Below are 25,011 nucleotides of genomic sequence, written 5' to 3'. Positions count from 1 at the left end.
GATATGTCTGTAGTCTATATTTTTGTTCACAATATTTATTAAGGCGATAATTAAATATCGATATTTGTGTAAAAACTTGTTTATGTATAGGATGGCAATATTTTTGTATACAATATTTTCACCTCAATGTTTTTGTACGTCGGTATTTTTGTGATCGATAATTTAACAGTGATCCTATGCACTTTGAGTTTATGGATTTGTCAAACCCATTCAATCAAGTCAATCAGAATACGTTGTGGAACAAAATGTTTGTGCTGGGCGTTAATCCTCCCACTGTTCATTTCTTGTTGCAGCTACAAACCAACATGAGAGCTTGCATAAGATATGATTTTGAAGGGTAAGTGCACAAGTCACTTAAGAATAAGCAGGAGATTGAGGCAGGAATCCCTCTTTCTCTGTACATGTACATTAATGATCTGGAACTATATAGCAAGCATCTCAAACTCTCCCTCTCAGACAAAACCCCCCACACAAGTAACAAGTTTACCGCTTGCATGACCGAAGTCGGTAACTGGATGGAAGCCAAATGTCTCAAGCTCAACACTGACAAGACAGAAGTAGTGATCTTCTGCAAGAACACCTCACCATGGGACTCCAACTGGTGGCCGGCTGAACTTGGACCCACACCCACTCTGGTAACTTATACCTGGGACTTCAGAATAATCATCAACAGCAAACTAGCTATGACTGCACAAGTCAATGCTGTCACTGCATCCTGCTTGCACACCCAGAAGATGCTGAGGAAGGTCTTCAAAAGGCTCCCAAGCAACACACGAAAAACTGTCACTCACTCCCTGGTCACAAGTACATTGGACTGTGGGAACACCCTCTACCCCTGGATCACCAAGCAACTCTCCAGATGACTACAAACCATTCAGAACTCGCCGGCCTGTTTCATCTTCAACCTCGCACACAGAACTCACATTACCCCACACCTCAGGGAACTACACTGGCTTCCAATACACAAAAACACTCAATTCAAGCTCCTCATGCACACATTAAAATCACTCCACAATCTCAGGTCCCACCTACCTGAACAGTTGTGTATCAGTTCAACAACCATTCAGACACCTCCGCTCCACAGGACTCCATCTTGCAACCATCACACACATACACAGAACGAGATCAGAAGTACTAGCGTTCTCTTACATCATTTCTTTTTTTGTGTTTCAATTTTTTATTGAAATTTATAAATAGAAAAAATACATATATTATGATAACTGTATGTATTATCAAACAATAAATATATAAGAACATTGTTATATATAAGCATTTAGTAAAAAAAATTGAATAATTAATCCTATTATATAATGTAATAAATACATAAACATATAAGCGCAAGGACAAATATTTGGATTTATATTGAGGCCATAAAAAATTGAATTAATGGAAGGGGGAAGAGAGAGGAAAGGAAAGGAGGGATCACAAAAGAAATCGGTAAGTGAAAAAAGTACAAATATGGAGCATAATACAATATGAGTATGTTCCAAGGAGAAAAAGACAATAGACAAAGGACAATGCGAATAGGTAGGAGGTGAATATACAGGTTAAGTAATTTCATTTAAGGTATATATATATATAAATGTATGAGAGGACATTCTAAAAGATAGATAAGATTAGATAAAGTAAGATAAAATACGATACGATACAATAAATACTTACGATAACAGATTAATTAGGCTGATTCGAAGAAAGAGAAAAAAAATATATATAATAATATTCTGTGACTTAAACAAAATTAAATAAATTACATTATATTACAGGTATATGAATATTTTGTTACGGAACCATGGGAGATGAGGTAGAAAAATGAAATACGAGATGAAGATGGAAAAAGAGAGTGAAATGAATAATATAGAGAAATGTACGAACAATAAATGAAAACAATAGGCATATCGTGGAGAATGTAAGTGTAAGCAGAGACACACATGTATAAATATTCATATTAAAAGATATAGAATTACATGTAAAAGTTCTGGTGAATAGCTATTAAAAACAACAACAAATAGTTCATAACCTCTTCTGTGCTCAGGACGGCATAAATACAATGTGTTGAGATTTATAACCACCAATAATGAATAATGAATGAGTATAAAAGGAAATAAAGGTAAATTACTGCGTAGAAGGGCCATTAGCGTTAGCATCAGTATTTGAAGCTAGAAAGGGTGACCATATTCGAAGAAAGAGATCAGCTTGATCCTGTATGTTGTATATCATACGTTCGTAGGAAGCTGTTTGGATCATGGCTACCATCCATGTTTCTTGTGATGGTGGTTGAGGCGATTTCCATTGCTGTAATATACAAATTTTGGCTGTAGCTAAGGCTGTGTGTAAAAGTTGGGCTTGAGGCTTAGAAAGTGATTGTGATTGACGTGTATCATGAAGAAGAATGGTAGCATGCGAAAGTGGAATTTGTAGAGGCATAGTTGAACGCAAGGTTTTACCTACATAATTCCAAAAGGGTTGGATCACAGGACAGCCACAGATGATATGAGAAATGTTACAAGACGCACTATCACATCTCCAGCAGTTAGAATGCGGAAGCAAGCCAGCTTTATGCAGTTTTGTTGGAGACCAGTGCCAATCATGTAAAATTTTGAATAAACAAAATTTCAATCGTGCTTCACGAGCACCCTTATTGAGATTGTTAAGAATGTCAGACCATTCATCATTGGTATAAGAGACCGATAATAAGGTTTGCCATTTAGTACGTAGAGTTTGCGATAAGGGTTGAGAAAAAAGATGCGAAGTAAGAGTTTGGTAGAATCCAGATGTAGCTCCTTTCAACTTACCCCAAGTGTGGAGATAAGTCACAATTGGTGAGTCAGGCAAGAGCCATGGTGGGGGTCCTAGACTTCTTCGTAAGGATTGCCGTAACTGGTTATATTTTGAAAGTTGAATATCAGGCAAATGAAATTCTTCCTGCAGTTGGACAAATGATTTAATATCACCATTTGAAAAAAGTTGATCTAGGGTGGAAACACCTGCTGATTCCCAAATAGGCCAAAACATTGATTTTCTATTAATACGAATTGCAGAATTATTCCATACTGGTGCTTTCCTATGGAGACGAGGATTTGAGCCCAGTACGTAGTGTGCCCTTTGCCAAGTGGCGGGCATAGCTGACAAAATAGGATTAGTAGAGTCTCGGGGACGAGATTCAGAGCCATATAAAACAGAAAGACCTGCTTTTGTTAATGAAAGGTAGTGTTCAAGATGTACCCACTGTGGCGCATCCAATGAATGTGGAAGCATATATGACATTTGAGAAAGTTGTAATGCCAAAGCATAATGTTCCACTGAAGGTAGACCTATTCCTCCATAGGATCGATGAGCCTTTAGTTTTGAAGCTGAGAGACGGGGTTTGGCAGAGTTCCATATAAAAGATTTTATCTTAGAATCAATTGAATGTAACATAGTTAAAGGGACCTGAATAGGGAGCATGCCGAGGACATAAAGAAAATGAGAAAGAGTAACCATTTTCACGGCTTGAACCCTGCCCCACATTGAGAGACCTAATGCCTTCCACTTTTCAAAATCACGTTGCATTTGAGCAATGAGGGGATTGAGATTATCCACAACCATGCCCTCCTCTTACATCATTTCTAAAGAGCGGAACAACCTCCCTCTCCATGTCATAGCCTCTCCCTCTCTTCATAAAGTCTGCAAGAAGCTGAAGACTTGGCTTTTCAATTAACCATCCTACAGATGGGGCTATGCACACACACACCTACTCTGTGCTATTATATCCTTGCGGGTGATAGTGCGCTTTACAAATACACATAACATATATACCTAAGAGCAAGGGGGGCAGAACATGCCACAGATAGGGACTCACCCACTGCCTCTACTGTATACGCAGATGAGGCAATTTTAATGGCCCGAATTGCCAATGGCTTGTGAAGGTGTGAGGTTTGTTTGCCTAGTTTATATCAGATCTCAATTTTAATACGAAACTTTCCAAATCTTTCGTGATGACCTGTGGACATTGCTCTATGAAAACTAGGCTATATTGTTAATTCACAGAGCTCTCCAATCCGCTCAGTGTACTCAGTTAGAGGACCACAATCCGAAAAAGCCATTAACACAGTTTTCTGGTTCTTGAGTGAATTGAGATATAGACCTCTCAAGGAGATGTTGTCCAGTGTATTCACATTGCAAGTTATGAAGTAGAATTGGGGCATACAACAACTGGAATGGTTTACATCTGCTTGAGAATGCCTTTCTACGCTGACTTCTTACTGCCCCGAAAAATACTTCTAATTTTATTTGCCATAATGAGATAGGAATTCCCTATTTGGAAGATCAAATTAAGTTGCACACACTTGTTCAGTGGGGGGGATATTCTCAAGAACGTGTGATAATTACCGCAAAATTAGCCTAATGCAACTCTTCAAATCACAGTCTATTGCGGGAAAATAACACTGTGTTAAAGTTGTATTCTCAACACGGTGATACCATGCGATAGGCTCACGATAACGCATCAAATGACTGCGATAAAGTCAATGCGACACCTCACAAATGTGAAACATAAACGCAAAAAAAGTTGCGATGAGTCCAATAACGATATAAAAATCACCGAAAACCAGCAACAGGCCTGCAATTCACAGACCTCAGGCGAAAAAGTAGAAAAAAAACATACAAACAAAAGCCAAACAACAGTGAAGCACAATGGATGTTGCCGGAGCAAGTACAGAGGACAACCAGACCCCCACAAGCCCCCAAGAGGACCAGCCTGGGACTTTGGGGTCTGGGCAGGGCAAGGACAAGAAGAGTAGGAAGAAGTGGTTCAGTCCGCAGGAAAACAGGATCCTGATAACGGAGGTGGTAGGACACCATCAACTACTGTTTGTCACCTCCACTGTGTCCTTGGCAACAAAAAATGGAATATGGCAGTCCATTGTGTTCAAGGTGAATGCAGTCAGAGTGCTGAAGAGGACAATGGAAGAGGTCAAGAGGCGCTGGAATGATGTGAAGCGCAAAACCAAGCAGAAACTCGCAAACAACCGGAAGGCAGCAATGCAGACTGGAGGTGGGAGTTTTGCGCCACAAGAGGAGCTGGACGATACGGTTGCAGGAGTTGGGGGACCGGACACTGCTCAACATGACCTGACAAAACAGCACCAGGGTGAGTAATGACCAGGGACTAGGCGACTGGGGGAGATGGGCACAGTGGCACACATGCTCATTTAAGTAGAGCATATCTGCAGACAAACCATGCCCCAGACCCCCAACTCCCACCAAGAGACCAATGTACGCAAGTATGCAACATCTCAGCACTGTATAAGCACAGAAGTCAAAGGCACACCACACGAAAGGGAGAAGGGGCAGCAACATCAGAGTTGCAGGGGTGACACCCCCAAAATGCAGGACACACACATAACATGCAGAGCACATCAACATTGACAGAGGACACAACTGGTGCCGCTTGTGTGTAGAAACTGGCCAATCACATTTGGAAATGGAGGGAAATGTGAGTTGATAATGTACAAGTACAAACACATCTGTCATATTGCCGAAATGTCCACTGTCCCGCATCCAAGAGTTCATTGACAGCTTCCACACCCCACCTCCAGCAGCAGGGCAGCCCTGCTGCCATAAGGAGGCCACACCCCTGCACAGACCAAGCAGCAGGCAGCACCCACCACCACGGCTGCCTTCCAGGACCCCCACGAAGAACACATGGCCTTCCAACACCGTGTGTTGGGGTGCCAGGAGAATCTGGCTGAACAGCTGCGATGGGGTTCGACAGCATGGCAGCCAAACTAGATGCTATACGCGGGTGTCTAAGTCCCATCAGGGACCCCTCACAGTCCCTAAGAGATACCCACAGTCCACTCCATGCTCACCAACGGATCATGGCTGACATCGCTGGAGCCCTCACTCAGAGACTAGAACAACTGTCCAGTCAGAGTGGCTCTAGAGATGTCACACAGGAGTTGGGACACATGTGGAGGTTAATGGAGGCCATGGAGCGGACACAGGCGGAAAGAGCGGCTGCCACGGCTTCACACCAGCGAGAGGTAGCTGGGTTCCTCAATGACCTCAGGACCATCCTCATGGCATTGCTGCCACAGGGCATCGGGCTGATGCATGCTGCTGCTACCACAACAGCCACCTCTCCACCCCTGAAGTGTCAGTGCCACACAGTGCAGCATACATTCCACCTCCGTCCACTGATGTGTCACTGCCTCAAAGTGCTGCAGACAGAACACCACAACCCATACGTGAGGCACATGAAACAGCAGAGGACGAAGAAGCGGATGAAACCGCCTACTGGTAAGGAGAAAACTGTAGCATTCATCTCCACCATAGTGCCTGTTTCTGCTTGGTTCTGCCCTCTGCATCATCACCTTCCACTGCCCCGATAAACTCTGCGACACTCACCTTCAACTTCGACATGGACTGCCATATTCTGTTTTATCTCCAATTACACAGCAATCAGACTGTGTAGTGAACTCATCCTCTTCCTTTGGACTTGACATTCTCTGAAGGACTCTGGCTGGCTCTCCACGGGCCTACATTGTAAAGTGGGGTTTACATGGCCCTGTACTGCTCGAGCTGCAACACTCCACTGAATGTGCATTAAACATTCATAATCACACAAATGTGTCATGTCTACGATCTTTCAAGTATGGAAGTATGGATGAATGTAGACTCAGTGATTCCCCCTTATGACCATGTTGCTCATGTCGTTGGACTTGGGTCACAGGGTGACACATTGCTGAATCGTTCCGGGTGGCACCAACACAACAACCGGGACACACGCATTAGTTACTTCCTTGTCCAGCCCAGTATGGAACCACGTCCAGAGCCTCGGGTCATTGTTCAAACCCTTATGATTGACTGGCATACGCCGGGACAGCCCAATCCCCTTACGCTCAAGGGGGGGTCGACAACGCTACATGCCCCAGGTCTTTCCTGCAGTGTTCTGCTGATCCCAGGTCTAGTTGTCAGCATGCTGCAGCCACTCCCTCATGGCTGGTTTACACCCACACCACACCCATCCAGCACACGTGTCACAGGACATGTGATATTGCCAATAAAAAGGGCCAGGCGCACGTGATTGATGCCATTTTCATTCTCTATCTGGGTGTATCCGTGTGGTGTTAATGTAGATATGAGGGTCTAGGGCATTGCAACATCACATTCCCAGGGCCAAAGGTGACATCCTGTCGTCTGCACCTGTCAGAATCCATACCAAATGATCAAACCTTCCACAGGAGCTGAATGGCTGAAGATCTTTGATGAATATTTCCCAACTCCCCAATGCTCCTGACCCGGAATCTCTCCGATGCCAGAAACAGGGGGGAAAGGGGATTGGGAGAGAAAGAGAGACTGCCACACTGGTTTCGTCGCTGGACTCCTACTAGAGTACACCTTACTGCACCTGTGAAAGAAGCACAATTACTACAGTCTAGAACATTCTATTATCTACTCTAATGCATATGCAATAGAATTCTTTACTGAACACTATACCTTAATTTGTGTGGGGGTTAGCTACTCTCTTATATAATGCAAATGAAAACACTGCTTTCTTTTCAGCTTCTGAATGACTTGCTGCATAAGGTAGAATAAACTTTCCTCTTCTTTTCCTCAGAGAGAAGTTTTCACAAAGTTATTGCAGTCCAAATACTGAATGGAGGTAAGTACAAATATATATATATATTTCTGCCTACTTGTAGCTTGTTGAATGAAACATAGGAACAGTTCGAAAATGAGCAGTCTTTATTGACTGTGATAGCCTCTGGATATCGAAGGTCCTTGTGGTGCCAACAGAACAATTGAGCTTTTAATGTGTCCAAGAAACAGTATGCAAAAGGTCATAAATGAAACCTTTAAACAAGGGTTAGCGAGGGAAAGTCTAGCGTGAGAAAAAAAATAACGCTTTGTAGAAATTATATAGATAAGGTCTAAACTTCCAATTCTCACTGGAACCTTGCAGTGCTGGAACTCCCTGACTGACGACTTAACAGGAAAAATACAAAACACCTCACCGGAATATCGTTGAATGACCAAAAAACGAAGAAGCAATACTTGGTCATTCCTAGGGTACGGTAGCTGCCACTGGCGAGCAGAACTGTGAATGCTGAAGGCTGAGAAAGAACTTCTCAGACGCGGGACTCAGGAAACGTTGTACTCCGGCGAAAACTTCAGTTGAAGTGTGCAGCTTTCAAATCAGCGCGCGCTGATACAGCTGTACTGTCAGGCAAAGCGCAAACACTGGAGCGCTAACCAAACAAAGCAGCGCCATGTTGGAAATGAAATGAAAGGGTAACGGACTAAACCTACCGAAGGACTACCTCACCTGTGCCACCAATTCGGTACATGAAATAGGGGAATTACACAGGGATTCAGCCTGTTTGAATTTGAAACTGGGACCACTGAATCTAGACTGGTGAAGATTTTGCCCAATCCTGACAGTACCCCTCACCAAAACCCCCTCTCTAGGCTACTGAGTATTTGTTTTATGAAACTCCTTGATCAATCTGGGAGCATGAACGTTTGAACTGGGCTCCCAAGACCTCTCCTCTGGACCGAAACCCTTCCAGTCAACCAGATACCATAATTGACCTTTTTTGATCTTGGAATCCAGAATTCTTTTGACCTCAACCTCTTCCTCTGAATACACTTGCACAGCGACTGGAGTGGCAATCTGTGTCAAAGCTGGAGGGCTTCTTTTGACCAGAGAAACATGAAAAGTTGGATGTATCCTTAACTTACAAGGAAGTTTTACTTTTACACTAACAGGATTGATCATTTTTACCACTGGATAGGGACCCAAAAATCTAGGTTGAAATTTTCTATTTCCTCTCAACCGCATATGTCGAGTTGAGACCCAAACCTGATCTCCTGGTTTAAAATTGGGACTGTCTTTTCGTCTTTTGTCAGCCTGTTTCTTCTGAGATTCTTTTGCCTTAACCAGATTATCAGATGCTTTCTGGTAAGCTTCTTTCAATTTCTGTACTGCCTCCTCTGCTTCTGGTACATCTAAATCTACCTTCTCAGGCAACATGTTGGGATGTCTGCCTGAATTAAGGTAGAAAGATGAAAAACCAGTAGAAGAATGGACCGAATTGTTATATGCAAATTCAGCAGTAACAAGCAACTCAAGCCACTCCCCTTCCTGATCCATCAGGTAAAGTCGTAGATATTGTTCTAGATCCTGATTAACTCTCTCTGTATGTCCATCAGTCTCTGGATGGAAACTGGTGGACAGACGGACATCAACTCCCAATCCTTTTAGAAATGATCTCCAAAATCGAGAAGCGAACTGTGAATCTCTATCTGAAATCACTACACTTGGAATTCTATGTAGTTTTACAATATTTTGAATAAATAGACTAGCTAAACTAGAAGCAGTTGGAAGGGCCTTTAAAGGAAAGAAATGACTCATTTTAGAAAAATGATCAACCACCACCCAGTTGACAGAGTAACCCTTGCTTGATGGCAAATCCACAATGAAATCCATGGATACAGTATGCCATGGGTAGGGGGGTCCATGCCAGGCCAACAAAATGATCGTTTCAAGAGTTCCAATTTTTTTTAACCCCTTTATGGCCAGCCAGTGGATGCTCATGGAACATTTGAATCACCTCCTTGCGAAGATCTTCATTGGGAACAAAAGGTTTTCCTTGAAAGAAAGGTTTCGCTTCTCTTATCTCACGTTCTGGACCTTCCATCTTCCACAATTCAAGCTCATTAGGAAGAAAATGTTCACTAATCCTTTGTTCCAAATCTTAGACTGGCCAAATCTTAGAGGGCACGGTAGCTGGCACTGGAGAGCAGAACTCTGAATGCTGAAGGCTGAGGAAGAACTCCTCAGACACGGGACTCAGGAAACGTTGTACTTCGGCGAAAGCTTCAGTTGAAGTGCGCAGCTTTCAAATCAGCGCGCGCTAATACAGCTGTACTGTCAGGCAAAGCGCAAACACTAGAGCACTAACCAAACAAAGCAGCGCCATGTTGGAAATGAAATGAAGGGGTGACGGGACTAAACCTACCGAAGGACTACCTCACCTGTGACACCTGGGCAACTGCACTACATACCGGCACATGGTTGGTGACACACTGGTGGCAGCAGGTGAGCAGTGAGGCCTGGGTGTGCAGTGTCGGCACTCTCGCTCCCTGTCCCTCTCCCTCTTTTCTTTTCTCTCTTCCCCGCTGTGAGGAAGTATCATTTTTCTTGCATTGGTATGCCCCCACTTTTTTATGAACTGCTGATGTGCTTTGACTGAGTGTGCCCTGGGTTCCTGCCAACCAGGTACCCAGGGCCTGTGTTCCTTCCCTAAAACTATGCTGAAACAGAAGACCCAATTGGCATTTCTGGCCACCTGTCAGTATTAGTAAATGGTACCCTAGGTACCCAGGGCATGGTGACCAAAGAAGACCTCTGAGGGCTGCAGCACTTATTGTGCCACCCTCAGGGGCCCTGTACCCTGGCACCCACACACTGCCTTTGCAGGCTGAGTGCCTAAGTACAGAACTAAAACAAGAGTCAACATGGCACACACCCCTGTGTGCCATGCCCACAAACCCACTGCCCTGGCATACATCAGCAACTTCTCAGCTGGGTGCCCTATGCCAGGGGTGTGGGCACAGGTGCATGAGCCCTGTGCCCCTACAGTACCCAGGGCCATTCCTGGGCACTGTAAGTGCATTGATGCCATTAAGAGTATATGGTGCTGGGAGGTTGTCATTACGAACTCCCCAGCACCATAATGGCTACACTGAAGACTGACAAGTTTGGTACCAAACTTCTCAGCACATTAAACCCGCACTGATGCCAGTGTGAGATTTAATGTAAAATGCACCAGAGGGCATCTTAGAGATGCCCTCCAAAACCCAAACCTACAATCCACGTCTGGGCTGAGTGGCTGCAGAGGCTGCCACACAGTAAACATGTTGCTGGACCCCTGTGTAGGATAGCCCCCGCTCTCCTGGGCCTGCAACAATGCACATCCTGGGCGAGGTGCTAGGTCTCCTCCCCCAGGATGGGCAGGGGGAAGCTTCAAAGGCATGCCGCCTCTGTGAGCTTCTCCAGACCATTTGCTGTACCCAGCAACCAGCCCCCACCAGTCCTGCCCCCCCACTCTGGCGGGAAGACTGGTGGGAAAAACTACGTCAGGAAGGGGGGGTGTGCCAGTTTGTGCTAACCCCACCCCTCAGTTGGGGGAGACGAGGATAAGCACGACCCCGGGCTCCGGCCATCTTGAAGATGGAGAGCCTTGCCCAATCACAGCTAGGCTCCTGCCCCTCTTCCACAGGAGAAGAGCAGGCTAGGGGGTGTACTCACACCAGGGCAGGAACCCATTGGTCCCTGTCCTTGCCCTACCTGTAACGCCCTCAAATTCAGTATTTAGGGGCTCCCTGAACCTTCCTTCCTCAGATCTCGATACGAAGAGAAGAAAGAAAATCAAGAAGAAGAAGACCCGCCGTGCAGCTGCTAACAACAGGATGACCACAACTGACTTGCCCCCAGCCCTACCGGCCTGTCGATCCTGGAACCTGCTCCTGCTTAATCCCGGTGACTCCTGCAGACAGCAACCTTGGGACACCCGGAGGACCTGCCTGCCTTGACCCTCTTGAAGACTGGGACTCCCATCAGCAGAGGCTCTGCTGCAACAACCCACCTGGTGCCAACCAGGAAGGTCCGGACCAGCCCACTCTGCACCCGCCGAGCTCAGGCCGGGCCCAACCAAACCAAGACCACGAGGATGTCCCCCCGGTGACTGGAACCCGAAGTCCAGTGCCCAAAGACCCTCCTCGATGAACCAGCAGACGCCTGCCGACTCAGAACCAGAGGCCACCCCAACCGCGACCAGTCAAGGGGAAGCTTTTCCGACACCCAAAGACACCCCTGCACCCGGCGCCCTACAGCCCCCTGTGCCTCCCTTTGGGGTACCTACCTGTGCTCCAAAATCCCAACTTACCTCTTGAAGTGCTGGTCGCCCCTGGAGAGTCTCCGTCCCCGAGCCTGCAGCCTTTGTTCCTTTTTGACCTTTCCCATTGGATAACATTGAGCGCCCAGCGCCTCAAAAGCACCCTGCACCCAGCCGCCCGAGTGCCGCTGGCTGTGACCCCTGTGTCCTATCCTACTTCCCCCCTTGCCCTGAGCAAGTGACCAGGAGCCCAGCTCCCACAGCCGCGTGGCCTGCTAGCCAGCCGCCACCAACCGAAGGCCCCTCTTCCCTCATTGGATATCATTGGGCCTAACTACCTCTTTACCCGGCCGTCCCTGTGCCGCTGGGAGTGAACTAACTGTACTTACCTGACCCTGGGGGACCCCTGAGTCTATGCCCAGAACTTTTACTTCACCAACGAAGTACTCACCTGGAAACCGGTAATTTACTTACCTGCCATTGGATAACATTGACTCGTTTTGACTCGAAAATTTTCAAAGTGTGAAGTTTTGAAATCTGAAAATATTCACATAAAATCAGCCAAAGTCCGAATTCCTAGTACTCACCTGTGATCAGGGAAGAAGCCAGTACTGTACCTTTCAGCCCAGTACTGAAACGCAAAAGTAATCCCTAGCGGGGTTACTAGTAGTCTGTATTTTCTCCATAGGAACCCATTGTCTGCTTGTCTATGAAATTTCTTTTTAGTGTCTACTTTTGAAAACTTGAAATATTCTTTAAAAATCACACGAAATACTGAAACGCAATTACCTATCTGTTTTGAGTTAAGACCCCAGTGCTGGCCCTAGAAGACCAGTGCTGGGTTACAAAAGTAACACAATCGTACTTTACCTGCAACCTGAATTTTCTCCCATTGAATAACATTGTCAGATTTCCATTGAAACGTTTCTAAGTGTGAACTTTTAAAACAGCTTTATATTCCTGAAAATTCACTTCAGTAACTAAAACGTTTTTGCTAATCTGGTTTCAGCTTAGCCCCCGGGACTGAATCTAGGATCTAGTCCTGGGACTACTAAAGTAATCTATATAGTAATCAACTGTACTTACATGTGGAAAACCCGTTGAGCTCAATGCTATAGTGTGTTTTAGGATTGGGTTGCCTACTGTCAATACTGTATTAATTGTGTGCACGAACTGTATTGCTCCTTTGCAAAGTAATTACATGAGTGAACTCATAACAAGAAAAGTATATTTTTATAACTGTTGGTTCTAAAAATAAAACACCTAAATCTGTGGATATAAAAACAATTGGCCTGGAGTTCGGTCCTTGAGTGTGTGAAACCTTTTGCTGACTGAGTGTGTACAACAAATGCTTTACACTGTCCTCTGGTACTGCCTTTCTGCTCGACCAAGCTACCACTTTGGAGAGTAAGGTCAGTTCTGACTTTAACCTCTGTTATACCTCTGGGGTTGGTGGACTCTATACGCACTGTCCTTCATTCTAGTCCAGTATATATAGAGCCACTTTCTCACACCCTCTCCCTCCCTCTCTTTCTTTCTTTCTTTCTTTCTCTCCCCCTTCCTCTCTTTCCTTTTTTCTCTCTCCCTCTCTTTCAGTTTTTCTCTGTCCCTCCCTCTCTTTCCGTTTTTCTCTCTCCCTCTCGTTCTGTTTTTCTCTCTCCCTCTCTTTCAGTTTTTCTCTCTCCCTCCCTCTCTCTCCGTCTTTCTCTCTCCATCCCTCCCTCCCTCTCTTTCCGTCTTACTCTCTCTCTCCCTCTCTTTCTCTCTTCTCTCTCTGTATCTCTCTCTCTCCTTCGCTCTCTCTGACTTTGGTGAGGGCATGGCACATCTTCTTATTTGTCTTGCAGGCTGTGACCTACAGATTGTCCCGAGGAGAGCCGTCATGTGTCTTCATTATTGTTCTAATTACTTTTTTTAAATACATTTTCGTTTGGTAATTCAAAGGTGAATGTGTGATGCTCATTTTTGTGACGACACATGTAACCTAATGTTAGTTTGCGACATCAGGCGGATTCTTTGGTACATGATTTCGTGAAGTTGATGTGGCATGTCTTTGCCGGGGGAGGGGGGGTTGGGGTAGAGGGGCCGAGGGGTGGGGGGTCCTGGGGTTGGTGGCGGTGTGTGTTGGGGCCCGGTTGGGGCTCCGAGCTGCATGAGCAGTGGTTCCATGGCATCTGTTGCCCTTCAGGTGTGGCTCTGGGCTGGGCTTCCTTATCTGGTGCAGGCTGTCATCTGACTTTACACCAGGATAGAGTAGGTGTTCATTTCCTGCAGCTAACGCACCTTATCGCCTGTTTTGGGTTCTTATCGCCAATCGGGCTGTTCGTTGAGAATGTTGTGAATTGGTATTGTCGCAGCATTTTGCACGGGAACGCCTTTTTTGCGGCTGCTATCGAAGGTAAACTGCTGATATGGGCTGTTAGCACCAGCTTGTGAATGGGGCGATAAATATATCGCCACTTTGGTTACTATAATGTCCCGCTAACTTGGGGATAAATCCTTGAGAATATGCCCCATTGTATTGTAATAAGAGGTGGTATGTCAAGATTGTGAGACGTAGAATCTTTCTATTGGCATTGTGCCATGATAAATTGATATCAGAAGTTTGTATTTTTAATAATAGTTTTATATCTCAGGAATCTTACATTATGTACATGTATTTTAAAGCACTGAGTATCTTTTATGGCAGGAGTATGCTTAATAAAGATTTCTTGACTAACCTTTGCTTACATTTTAAATGGTATAAAATTGGGGTGGTTTGAAATATTACAGAAGACCTTTTAAAAAACATCAGTTTTTCATGACCAGAAATAAGTAAAATCATTCACTACTTTTTAGGTTTTGCCTGGCGAAAAGATGCGCTCTGCGCATCTTTTTCGCGCAGGCGAAAACCTAATGAGAATAGTACGGGAGACAGGAACGCCCCCGTCTTTCATTGGCTAGCTCCATAAATGGAGGCTAGCCATTGGAAGACGGGCCTGTCTGTCAATGCCGGACCAGATTCGGGGGCGTTCCCGAGAATTTTTGGCTTTTGGCTACGTCACGCTACGTCAGCCAAAAGCCCTCGGGAACGCCCCCGAATCTGGTCGGCATTGAGCCGGCACCCGCCTTCCTGTGCCCCATTCCCGCCCCCCTACCGCTGCCTCGCTCTCTGTGTCTCCCCGGCCCCGTTCCCGCCCCCCTACCGCTGCCTCAGCTCCCGTTCCCGCCCCCCTACCGCTACCTCGCTCTCCGTGTCTCCCCGAGTTCTGAATGAAGCTCCGGATTAAGTGATGTTGGAGTAGGTTTTCGATAGAGGTGGGGTGAATCTTGCACTCCTGCTGCATATTTCCATAACCCTCCATTTTAACGAAAAACGAAAAGACAATCATTTTAGAACGACTTTCGAGCGGACTTGTTAAAACAGCGACGGTAACCGAATATTTGTGGCTTTTTCTCTTTAGTTTTCTTTTTTTAAGGGTGAGGTACTAAGGGGAGGGTAGCCCCTCCGAATCCCGCCTGAGTCCATAATTAGAGGTGTGTGGGTTTGGGGCTGGCAGACTTGTTAAAACAAGGTGCGCTGGGCAGGGAGGCGAGAGGAAGGAAGGAAGGCTCACGATAAACAACCTGAAGAATTTTAATAATGGCAATTAAAGTTTACTTGCCGAATTGTTTGCAGGCTGTTCCCCGAATCTGGTCCGGCATTGAGCCGGCACCCGCCTTCCTGTGCCCCGTTCCCACCCCCCTACCGCTGCCTAGCTCTCTGTGTCTCCCCGGCCCCGTTCCCGCCCCCCTACCGCTGCCTCGGCTCCCGTTCCCGCCCCCCTACCGCTGCCTCGCTCTCCGTGTCTCCCCGAGTTCTGAATGAAGCTCCGGATTAAGTGATGTTGGAGTAGGTTTTCGATGGAGGTGGGGTGAATCTTGCACTCCTGCTGCATATTTCCATAACCCTCCATTTTAACGAAAAACGAAAAGACAATCATTTTAGAACGACTTTCGAGTGGACTTGTTAAAACAGCGACGGTAACCGAATATTTGTGGCTTTTTCTCTTTAGTTTTTTTTTTTAAGGGTGAGGTACTAAGGGGATGGTAGCCCCTCCGAATCCCGCCTGAGTCCATAATTAGAGGTGTGTGGGTTTGGGGCTGGCAGACTTGTTAAAACAAGGTGCGCTGGGCAGGGAGGCGAGAGGAAGGAAGGAAGGCTCACGATAAACAACCTGAAGAATTTTAATAATGGCAATTAAAGTTTACTTGCCGAATTGTTTGCAGGCTGTTACTGTAACCAAGCCCGCATCAGCGCCAAGTCCTAACCTGCTGCTCCGGGACAGTACGCCCAATTCTTCCCTCCGTTCTACTCCCGTTCCCTCCGGAACAGGGTTCTATTTATATTTAGAATTATTCATATCGATTGCGATTACCAATATTCATTGAAACACGGCTGATCAAATAGCCTCAACTGAGCAAAATATTTCCTGTTAATCTAATAATGCTGCGTTGGTGTCAGCACGGTTTAAAGCTCAGTATGAGGGCGCTAAGAAGTCCAAAATTGGGCGCAAGCTGATGTTGTCCCCGTTTTACATGTGTTGGTGGTTACAGGTGTTGTCCAAATTGTGCATCGTTCCATATTTTTTTTCCAACTTCAAATTACATGATGCCAGCAGCTGCCCCGGTCTCCTCGTCCTTTGTCGCCGCTGAAGAGGAGGATGCCAGGACCAAGGACCGGGTTTACATTCGGGAATTTCAGCCCTCGGACCAGGAGGTGGCACGCCCCCCCTCCCACCAATCCCTGTTAGGTAGTGGAAAGTGTCCATGTGAGCTTGGGGCTCGGAGCCAAACCATGGTGGACCTGGGCGGCTGCCCCCCGCCCTGCTCTGCTGGGCCCTGCTGCTGCTCTGCGCCCCGGAGAGCTCCGCGCTGGCAGACTTCTCAGTTAAAACCCTCTCTGCTTCCCAGCCTGTCCTCTCCCAGCCTGTCGTCACCCAGCCTGCCCTCTCCCAGCCTGTCCTCTCCCAGCCTGTCCTCTCGCAGCCTGTCCTCTCGCAGCCTGTCCTCTCGCAGCCTGTCCACTCCCAGCCTGTCCACTCCCAGCCTGTCCACTCCCAGCCTGCCCACTCCCGGCCTGCCCACTCCCAGCCTGTTTTCTCCCGGCCTGCCCACTCCCAGCCTGTCCCCTCCCTGCTCGTCCTCTTCCAGCCTGCCCTCTCCCAGCCTGTCCCCTCCATGACCTTTCCCAGCCTGTCCTCTCCCAGCTTGTCCACTTCCAGCCTGCCCTCTCCCAGCCTGCCCTCTCCCAGCCTGTCCCCTCCCTGCCCTCTCCCAGCCTGTCCTCTCCCTGCCTGTTGTCGTGTCCCGGCGGCAGCAGGCAAGAGCGTGCACTGCGTCCCCGAAGTAACAGCCCTAAAGCAAGCAAGAAGTACGCCCCCCTCCCACCAATCCCTGTTAGGTAGTGGAAACTGTCCAAACTGGGGTGCAGACAGCCCCTCTCACCTTTCGGCCTGGTACCACTGCACCAGCCGCACTACTTCCCTACTGACCGTTCTCCACTTCAGCCCCGTCTAAATTACAATTCCTGCTTGTGACCCTTTTGTCTGCTTGTGCTTGTTTTCGTGACCCTGTTGCCTGCTTGTGCCTCCGTGTGCCCCTGTTGCCTGCTTGTGCCTCCGTGTGCCCCTGTTGCCTGCTTGTGCCTCCGTGTGCCCCTGTTGCCTGCTTGTGCCTCCGTGTGCCCCTGTTGCCTGCTTGTGCCTCCGTGTGCCCCTGTTGCCTGTTTGTGCTGTGTGGGTGTGTGTGGAAGGCTCTGTGTGGGTGTGTGGAGGGCTCTGTGTGGCTGTGTGTGTGGGGAGCTTTGTGTGGCTGTGTGTGTGGGGGGCTCTGTGTGGCTGTGTGTGTGGGGGGCTCTGTGTGGCTGTGTGTGTGGGGGGCTCTGTGTGGGTGTGTGTGTGGGGGCTCTGTGTGTGTTTGTGTGTGTCATTTGCGAGAGATAAAGCTAGTGGCATTGTAAATGACAATGCCATTTATTTATGTTAAAAAAAACATAAATAAAAATAATGTCAAGAGCAATGCCAATAGCTCTAACTTTAACAAAGGCAAAACCATTGCATTGTAAATGCTTGTTCTACATTCAAATCATTTCTTCTCCGATTTTTGGAGGCAACTCACTCACATGGAGCTTTAAAGTGCATCAGTTTAAAAAGATCAGTAATGGGTTTCTACTGCCATCTGGTGGCGTAATAAATTTGGCATTTTTTTTCAATTGTCAGTAGTAATGAAGACTATCCACCGAAAGTTTAAAATATCTATTTTAAGGAGTGATGTAAACATTGTGTGGTTAAGGTTTTTTCTGTTTTTTTTTAGGGTATGGGTTACACTAAAGGCATAGGTTATGGTCGATTGATTAAATGATTCAAAGCAAATTATGAAACACGCATCACTCTATTCTTTAACACTGCATAGGGGTTCACGTTACAATAGGGTTATAGTTAGAGTTGTTTTAAGGGTTAGGCTAAAACTGTTTGGAGTTGCTGTTTGGGTTATTGTAAAAATAAATGGTTATTGTGCAGATGCACTGCTTCAAACATTGTCCCTGGAGAGCCCCCGCCCGCCACTGGGTGTGAAGCCATCTTGACTGTAGCTGTGGTGTACATTCATAGCGTTCTTCAGTTCAGGAGCATTGTGGCGTGCCCCTGTCTGGGGGGTATATATGTAAAAGGTGGTCCCCAAGGGAGAAGTGTAGCCCTTGACTTCCACCGCAATAGTATCAAGACAGAGCTAGAGTAAAACCCTTACAAGAGTCGGTTTTCAATAATGCGTTTAGTCATTTATTTTTATGTATCTTCTCAGTTTTGAATATATATATTAAATTTTATTGTTTATTATACATTACTTATATCATACAAAAGATGCTCCTACAATGTGGCGGTGCAGTGAGTTTGATCAATAGCGAAAAAATTGCAGACATGCTATGTACAGGAATATATACATGTGGCTGATTGGGATAATCGAGTGTTTGAAGTCAATACTCGTCAAGCAAGTATTGATATCCACCATAAAATTCTTAAAAACACACTCCACATGTGTTGATTCATCGATGTTTCGACCCTTGGGCATAAGTTATTTAAAGCAGGGTCATCATCAGGACATAAAAAATATACAGGAAACAAGAAAAATAGTGGCAGAAGATTGCGTAGTCATTAAGAAATTGGAATTCTAGTGGGTGATATAACTGCTGGAAGGATATTTATCACAACGTCTAGTTGAAAAACGGGCGCAATGCTGGATGTCAAAATCATCAGAAAATAAGTTCCTTCTATAATGCAAGCTGGCTGTAGGAGACCGTGGAAGCTGCTCACTGAAGAGCAAAGTACTTTATATTTTAAAAGATAAGAACATAAATATGGATGGTTTAAGAATCCAGCATTGCACCCATTATTCTTCTGGGTTCATTGGAGGCTGCTTATTAAAGCACAATGTACCAAATGCATTTAAAGAAGTAGCTTATTTGCGACTCATAACTGATGTAAAAAGATTTGAACACATCTCACCAACCCTCAACGCTCTCAACTGGATTCCCATGGAAGGTAGATGTATTTACAACCTGGCCTGCATCACACTCAAGGACCTTCACGCCCAATCAGCCAAATATCTAAACAGCAAACTGGTAAAAGCAGGAAAATCCAGAACTCTGAGAAGCACCAACTCACTTCTTCTCATTCCTCCAAAACTGCAAAAGAAAATGACCCAGTGCCGGTCCTTTTTGGTAACATACCCAGGATATGGAACGCACTCCCTACTGACCTCAGATGCAACCCCTCCTTCTCTTGCTACAAAAAGGACCTGAAAATCCTTCTCTTCAACCAATACTTTGCCAGCCAAGTCAACCAACCTAGGCATCAATAACCTAATGTACTCCCCCCTCACTCTGACCTTCAAGGATGGTGATTATCTGACTCTGTCAACCACCTGCGTCTTTCTCCACTCACTGGATACATAAATATTATGTCTTTGCTTATATTTTTATGCATCCTCATGTCCTGTGATGTTATACCATTTTTTTTATTTCCTTTGTGTATGTGAAGTGCTCTGATACCCACGGGCCTAGCTAGCGCTATGTAAAACTTTATAAATAAAATAAAAATAAATAAAATACATTTTCGGATGATTTTGACAACCAGCATTGCACCCATTTTCCAACTAGATGTTGTGATATATATTCTTCCAGTAGTTATTTTACCCACTAGAATTTCAATTTCTATATGACTGCATAATCTTCTGCTACTATTTTGGTGCTTCCTAAATATTTTTTACATCCAGATTATGATGAATCAACATTTGTGGACTGTGTTTTTAAGAAGTTGATGGTGGATATCAATACTTGCTTGATGAGCATTGACTTCAAGCACTCTATTATCCCTATCGATCACATGAATATATTTTTGTACACAGCATGTATGCACTTTTTTCACTATTGATCACTCTCACTGCGCCATCACCTTATAGGACCACCTTATCTTTTGTATAATATAAGTAATGTATAAAAAAGACTAAACATTTATATATATACACTTAAAGGAATCACCTCACACGAACTGCGGCATCTGAAGAGGCTTGACGCCGAAACCGGTCATGCTGACTCTTGTTTTAATAAATGTCCTGAACGAACCCCGCTGTGTCCCTTCCCTTTCTTCTAACAGGAGAGGATCTGTGGCATTCTACAAAGTGCATCCTGTGGCGCTTTTCGAGGGGACCCTTCCTATCAGGGCTGTGTTACTTACAGGACATTGGGCAACTAACTACAAACAACCAAGATATTGGATTAACACAGTCCACCCATTCACCGGCAACATCGAGGAACTGCTGTCATAGGCGGTCTGGGATTTCCCAGGTGAGCGGCGTCCGCTTTGACTTTCGCCATCTGCCTCGATAACATTCGGCATGAGGGTGTGGAAGTAGGGGACCCAAGGACATTTGTTTGCAACACTATCGTGGGCTACCTTTTCCCTGTGGCACATCTGACAACAACAAGATGCACGACGGGATCAGTGGTCCGCAACAGAGACTACTGTGACGTCAGCGCAAGTATGTGCAGCAGCTGGGCCTCTCGTTACATAATGGGAGGAGCTTGTTACCACTTAAAGGAATCACCTCACACGAACTGCGGCATCTGAAGAGGCTTGACGCCGAAACCGGTCATGCTGACTCTTGTTTTAATAAATGTCCTGAACGAACCCCGCTGTGTCCCTTCCCTTTCTTCTAACAGGAGAGGATCTGTGGCATTCTACAAAGTGCATCCTGTGGCGCTTTTCGAGGGGACCCTTCCTATCAGGGCTGTGTTACTTACAGGACGTTGGGCAACTAACTACAAACAACCAAGATATTGGATTAACACAGTCCACCCATTCACCGGCAACATCGAGGAACTGCTGTCATAGGCGGTCTGGGATTTCCCAGGTGAGCGGCGTCCGCTTTGACTTTCGCCATCTGCCTCGATAACATTCGGCATGAGGGTGTGGAAGTAGGGGACCCAAGGACATTTGTTTGCAACACTATCGTGGGCTACCTTTTCCCTGTGGCACATCTGACAACAACAAGATGCACGACGGGATCAGTGGTCCGCAACAGAGACTACTGTGACGTCAGTGCAAGTATGTGCAGCAGCTGGGCCTCTCGTTACATAATGGGAGGAGCTTGTTACCACTTAAAGGAATCACCTCACACGAACTGCGGCATCTGAAGAGGCTTGACGCCGAAACCGGTCATGCTGACTCTTGTTTTAATAAATGTCCTGAACGAAACCCGCTGTGTCCCTTCCCTTTCTTCTAACAGGAGAGGATCTGTGGCATTCTACAAAGTGCATCCTGTGGCGCTTTTCGAGGGGACCCTTCCTATCAGGGCTGTGTTACTTACAGGACGTTGGGCAACTAACTACAAACAACCAAGATATTGGATTAACACAGTCCACCCATTCACCGGCAACATCGAGGAACTGCTGTCATAGGCGGTCTGGGATTTCCCAGGTGAGCGGCGTCCGCTTTGACTTTCGCCATCTGCCTCGATAACATTCGGCATGAGGGTGTGGAAGTAGGGGACCCAAGGACATTTGTTTGCAACACTATCGTGGGCTACCTTTTCCCTGTGGCACATCTGACAACAACAAAATGCACAACGGGATCAGTGGTCCGCAACAGAGACTACTGTGACGTCAGCGCAAGTATGTGCAGCAGCTGGGCCTCTCGTTACATAATGGGAGGAGCTTGTTACCACTTAAAGGAATCACCCCACACGAACTGCGGCATCTGAAGAGGCTTGACGCCGAAACCGGTCATGCTGACTCTTGTTTTAATAAATGTCCTGAACGAACCCGCTGTGTCCCTTCCCTTTCTTCTAACAGGAGAGGATCTGTGGCATATATATATATATATATATATATATATATATATATATATATATATATATATATTCACTAAAAAAACCATAGGTTTTAGGCCTTATATAGTTAGGAATTAACATATAAAAAAACCATTGAAATTCCTCCTATATAGTTAGCTGGACATTTTATTGATATAAAACCAATGAAATTCAACATATAGTTAGGTGCATTAACTATATATTTCGCGCATCCGCAATCCAATGCTGATGATGTCACATATTACATCATTCATGACATGGTCAGTGACATCACTGATGACATCATCCAGTGTCTGTGTGTTTTTGTAAAGTTTAAATATGTTTTACATATTGAAGAATGAGAGGATGTATAAGAGTATAAGAGTATGGATGAAGGATTTGATTGTATAAGTGAGTAAGTATGTGTTTGTATATCTGTGAAAATGTAATCCGTTCTGTGTTTAACTGTATAGATGAAGAAATCAAAGTGTGATTGATTCTTTACAGGACTGAGTAGGTGTGTGAGTAACTCCATGGATGAGTGGCAGTGTGTGAGTGTCTGCATAGGTGTATGACTGCATATGATAGTGTTGCAATGATGAGTGACAGTATGTACGAATGACCTTATGGGTGAATGAATGAATGTGCATGTAGACGTAGGAATCAGTTAGTGGGTATGTAGTAAATGGTATTGGTGTGTCAATAGTTTCAAAAATAATACTCTGTATTTTACACTAGGTGTATTAGAGTGTAAGGTGCATTGTATTATCACATGAAGTATATCATTAGTGGTGTAATTATTGATGTTAAATGAGCTGTCATCAGTGATGTCACTGACCATGTCATGAATGATGTAATATGTGACATCATCAGCATTGGATTGCGGATGCGCGAAATATATAGTTAATGCACCTAACTATATGTTGAATTTCATTGGTTTTATATCAATAAAATGTCCAGCTAACTATATAGGAGGAATTTCAATGGTTTTTTATATGTTAATTCCTAACTATATAAGGCCTAAAACCTATGGTTTTTTTAGTGAATTTCATTGGTTTTTTAAAGGCTAATTCCTAACTATATATAGTGTATAACCTATGGTTTTTTCAGTGAATTTCATTGGTTTTTTAAATGCTAATATATAGATATGTAAGGGCAGAAACCTATGGTTTTTTCAGTGAATTTGCAAGGTTTTGAAAATGCTAATTCTATTAGCGGATAACGTTTAGATATGTTACTATCCTTGTGGGACCACCTGAGCAGCCCTAGGGATCTGATTTTCGATGCATGAACGATGGTTGGATGCATGATGGATGAATGATTGTTGGGTGGATGCATGGATGGATGCATGCATGATAGATGGGTGAATGGATGCATGAATGATGGATGGATGCAGGATGGATGGATGGGTGGGTGGATGGATGTGGTGCATGAATGGTGGGTGGGAGGGTGGGTGGGTGTTGGATGGATGCATGATTGTTGGCTGGAACATGGATGGATGGCTGTTGAATGCATGATGGGTATTTAAGCACAGTAGTGGCTGAAAACCATAGCTGGCAAGGTTTCAGATTGCTGTGTGTGGTATTTTCATAAATTCACCGTAATTATGAGTGACATTTCAACAAATATGAGGGACACTTTATCGCAACCAAAATCAAGCAATAAAAAACAGGAAAACATATAAATATGAGCAGTTAAACCCATTTGAGCAACAAGACATACTAAGAAGATGTTAAAACTGCTGGAAAGCAAAGCACCAGAAACTGAAGCACCTAGTCCTGTTCTAAACTGTTCATACTGTTATACAAAAAAGTGCTGCAGGCTGCTGCTGCTGCTGCTGCTGCTGGGCCAGACAAGTGTGGCTGCCGCGCCGCCGCCGCTGCATCCGTCCCTCACTTTTTGGCCGGGCCGCAGAGGAATGGTGGCTGCTGGCGGCTGCGAGGCTCCTGTCGCTTTAAGAGCTCTCAGGCTGGGGTGGTGCTTCCCTCTGCTAAAGGCTCCTTTGATATTAATAGTGTTGGTGTCTTGAAACTGACGTAATGCTCCGAGACTGAGGTCCTGACAAGCGATAACATTTCTGATAAAGAAGCGAGATCAGCCTGCGAGATCCAGCCGGTCTGAGGAGCAGAGGGGGGGCGCCGTCAGATCTCCCGCACAAGACCCCCCACGACCCCCCTTTCCCTCCTCGCAGCACACACTGGGGGGGACCAGGAAACCCTTTCTCTCTCTCCCCAAAAATCCTCGTCCAAGATCAACAATGCAAACAACAGAAGGCGGTTCATGGCTCGGGTCAGAGCGCCACCATCTTCAAGACTGCTGAGATTGTTGACGATTAATCAACAGGTAAGGAGGGAGATAAACACGATAGCGGCGCTGGTGCGGGGAGGCGGGGAGGGGGCAGACAGACAGACAGACAGGGGAGAGAGGCGCTGGGATCTGGCAGCGTGGGCACTGCGGGACGTGCTGCTCCCGGGCTGTGGTGGGGGCGCACGGCTGCCTCACGGGCAATGCATTGGAAGTGAGTTTCTTCTGCCTTTGGGGAGGGGAGGGGGGCTGTTCTCGGGTTTCACGTGCATGTCCATCCTGTCTGGAAGCCGCGAGTCGGCTGCCTCAGAAGTACAGTAGCAACACTCCGGGTGCAGGGGGGTCACTCCAGGGGACGCCGGGCTCCCCCTCTCGCCAGCACCCTCCTCCTCGCCGCTCTCTCTGCCGGGAAGCAGTCTGCCCGCGCCTGCCATGGTGCGAGCAGCGTGCATCTGGCCGGAGC

Source organism: Lissotriton vulgaris, chromosome 2_1 (assembly GCF_964263255.1).
Source record: "Lissotriton vulgaris chromosome 2_1, aLisVul1.2, whole genome shotgun sequence".
NCBI classification, from domain to species: Eukaryota; Metazoa; Chordata; class Amphibia; order Caudata; family Salamandridae; genus Lissotriton; species Lissotriton vulgaris.
This window is presented reverse-complemented; position numbering follows the sequence as displayed.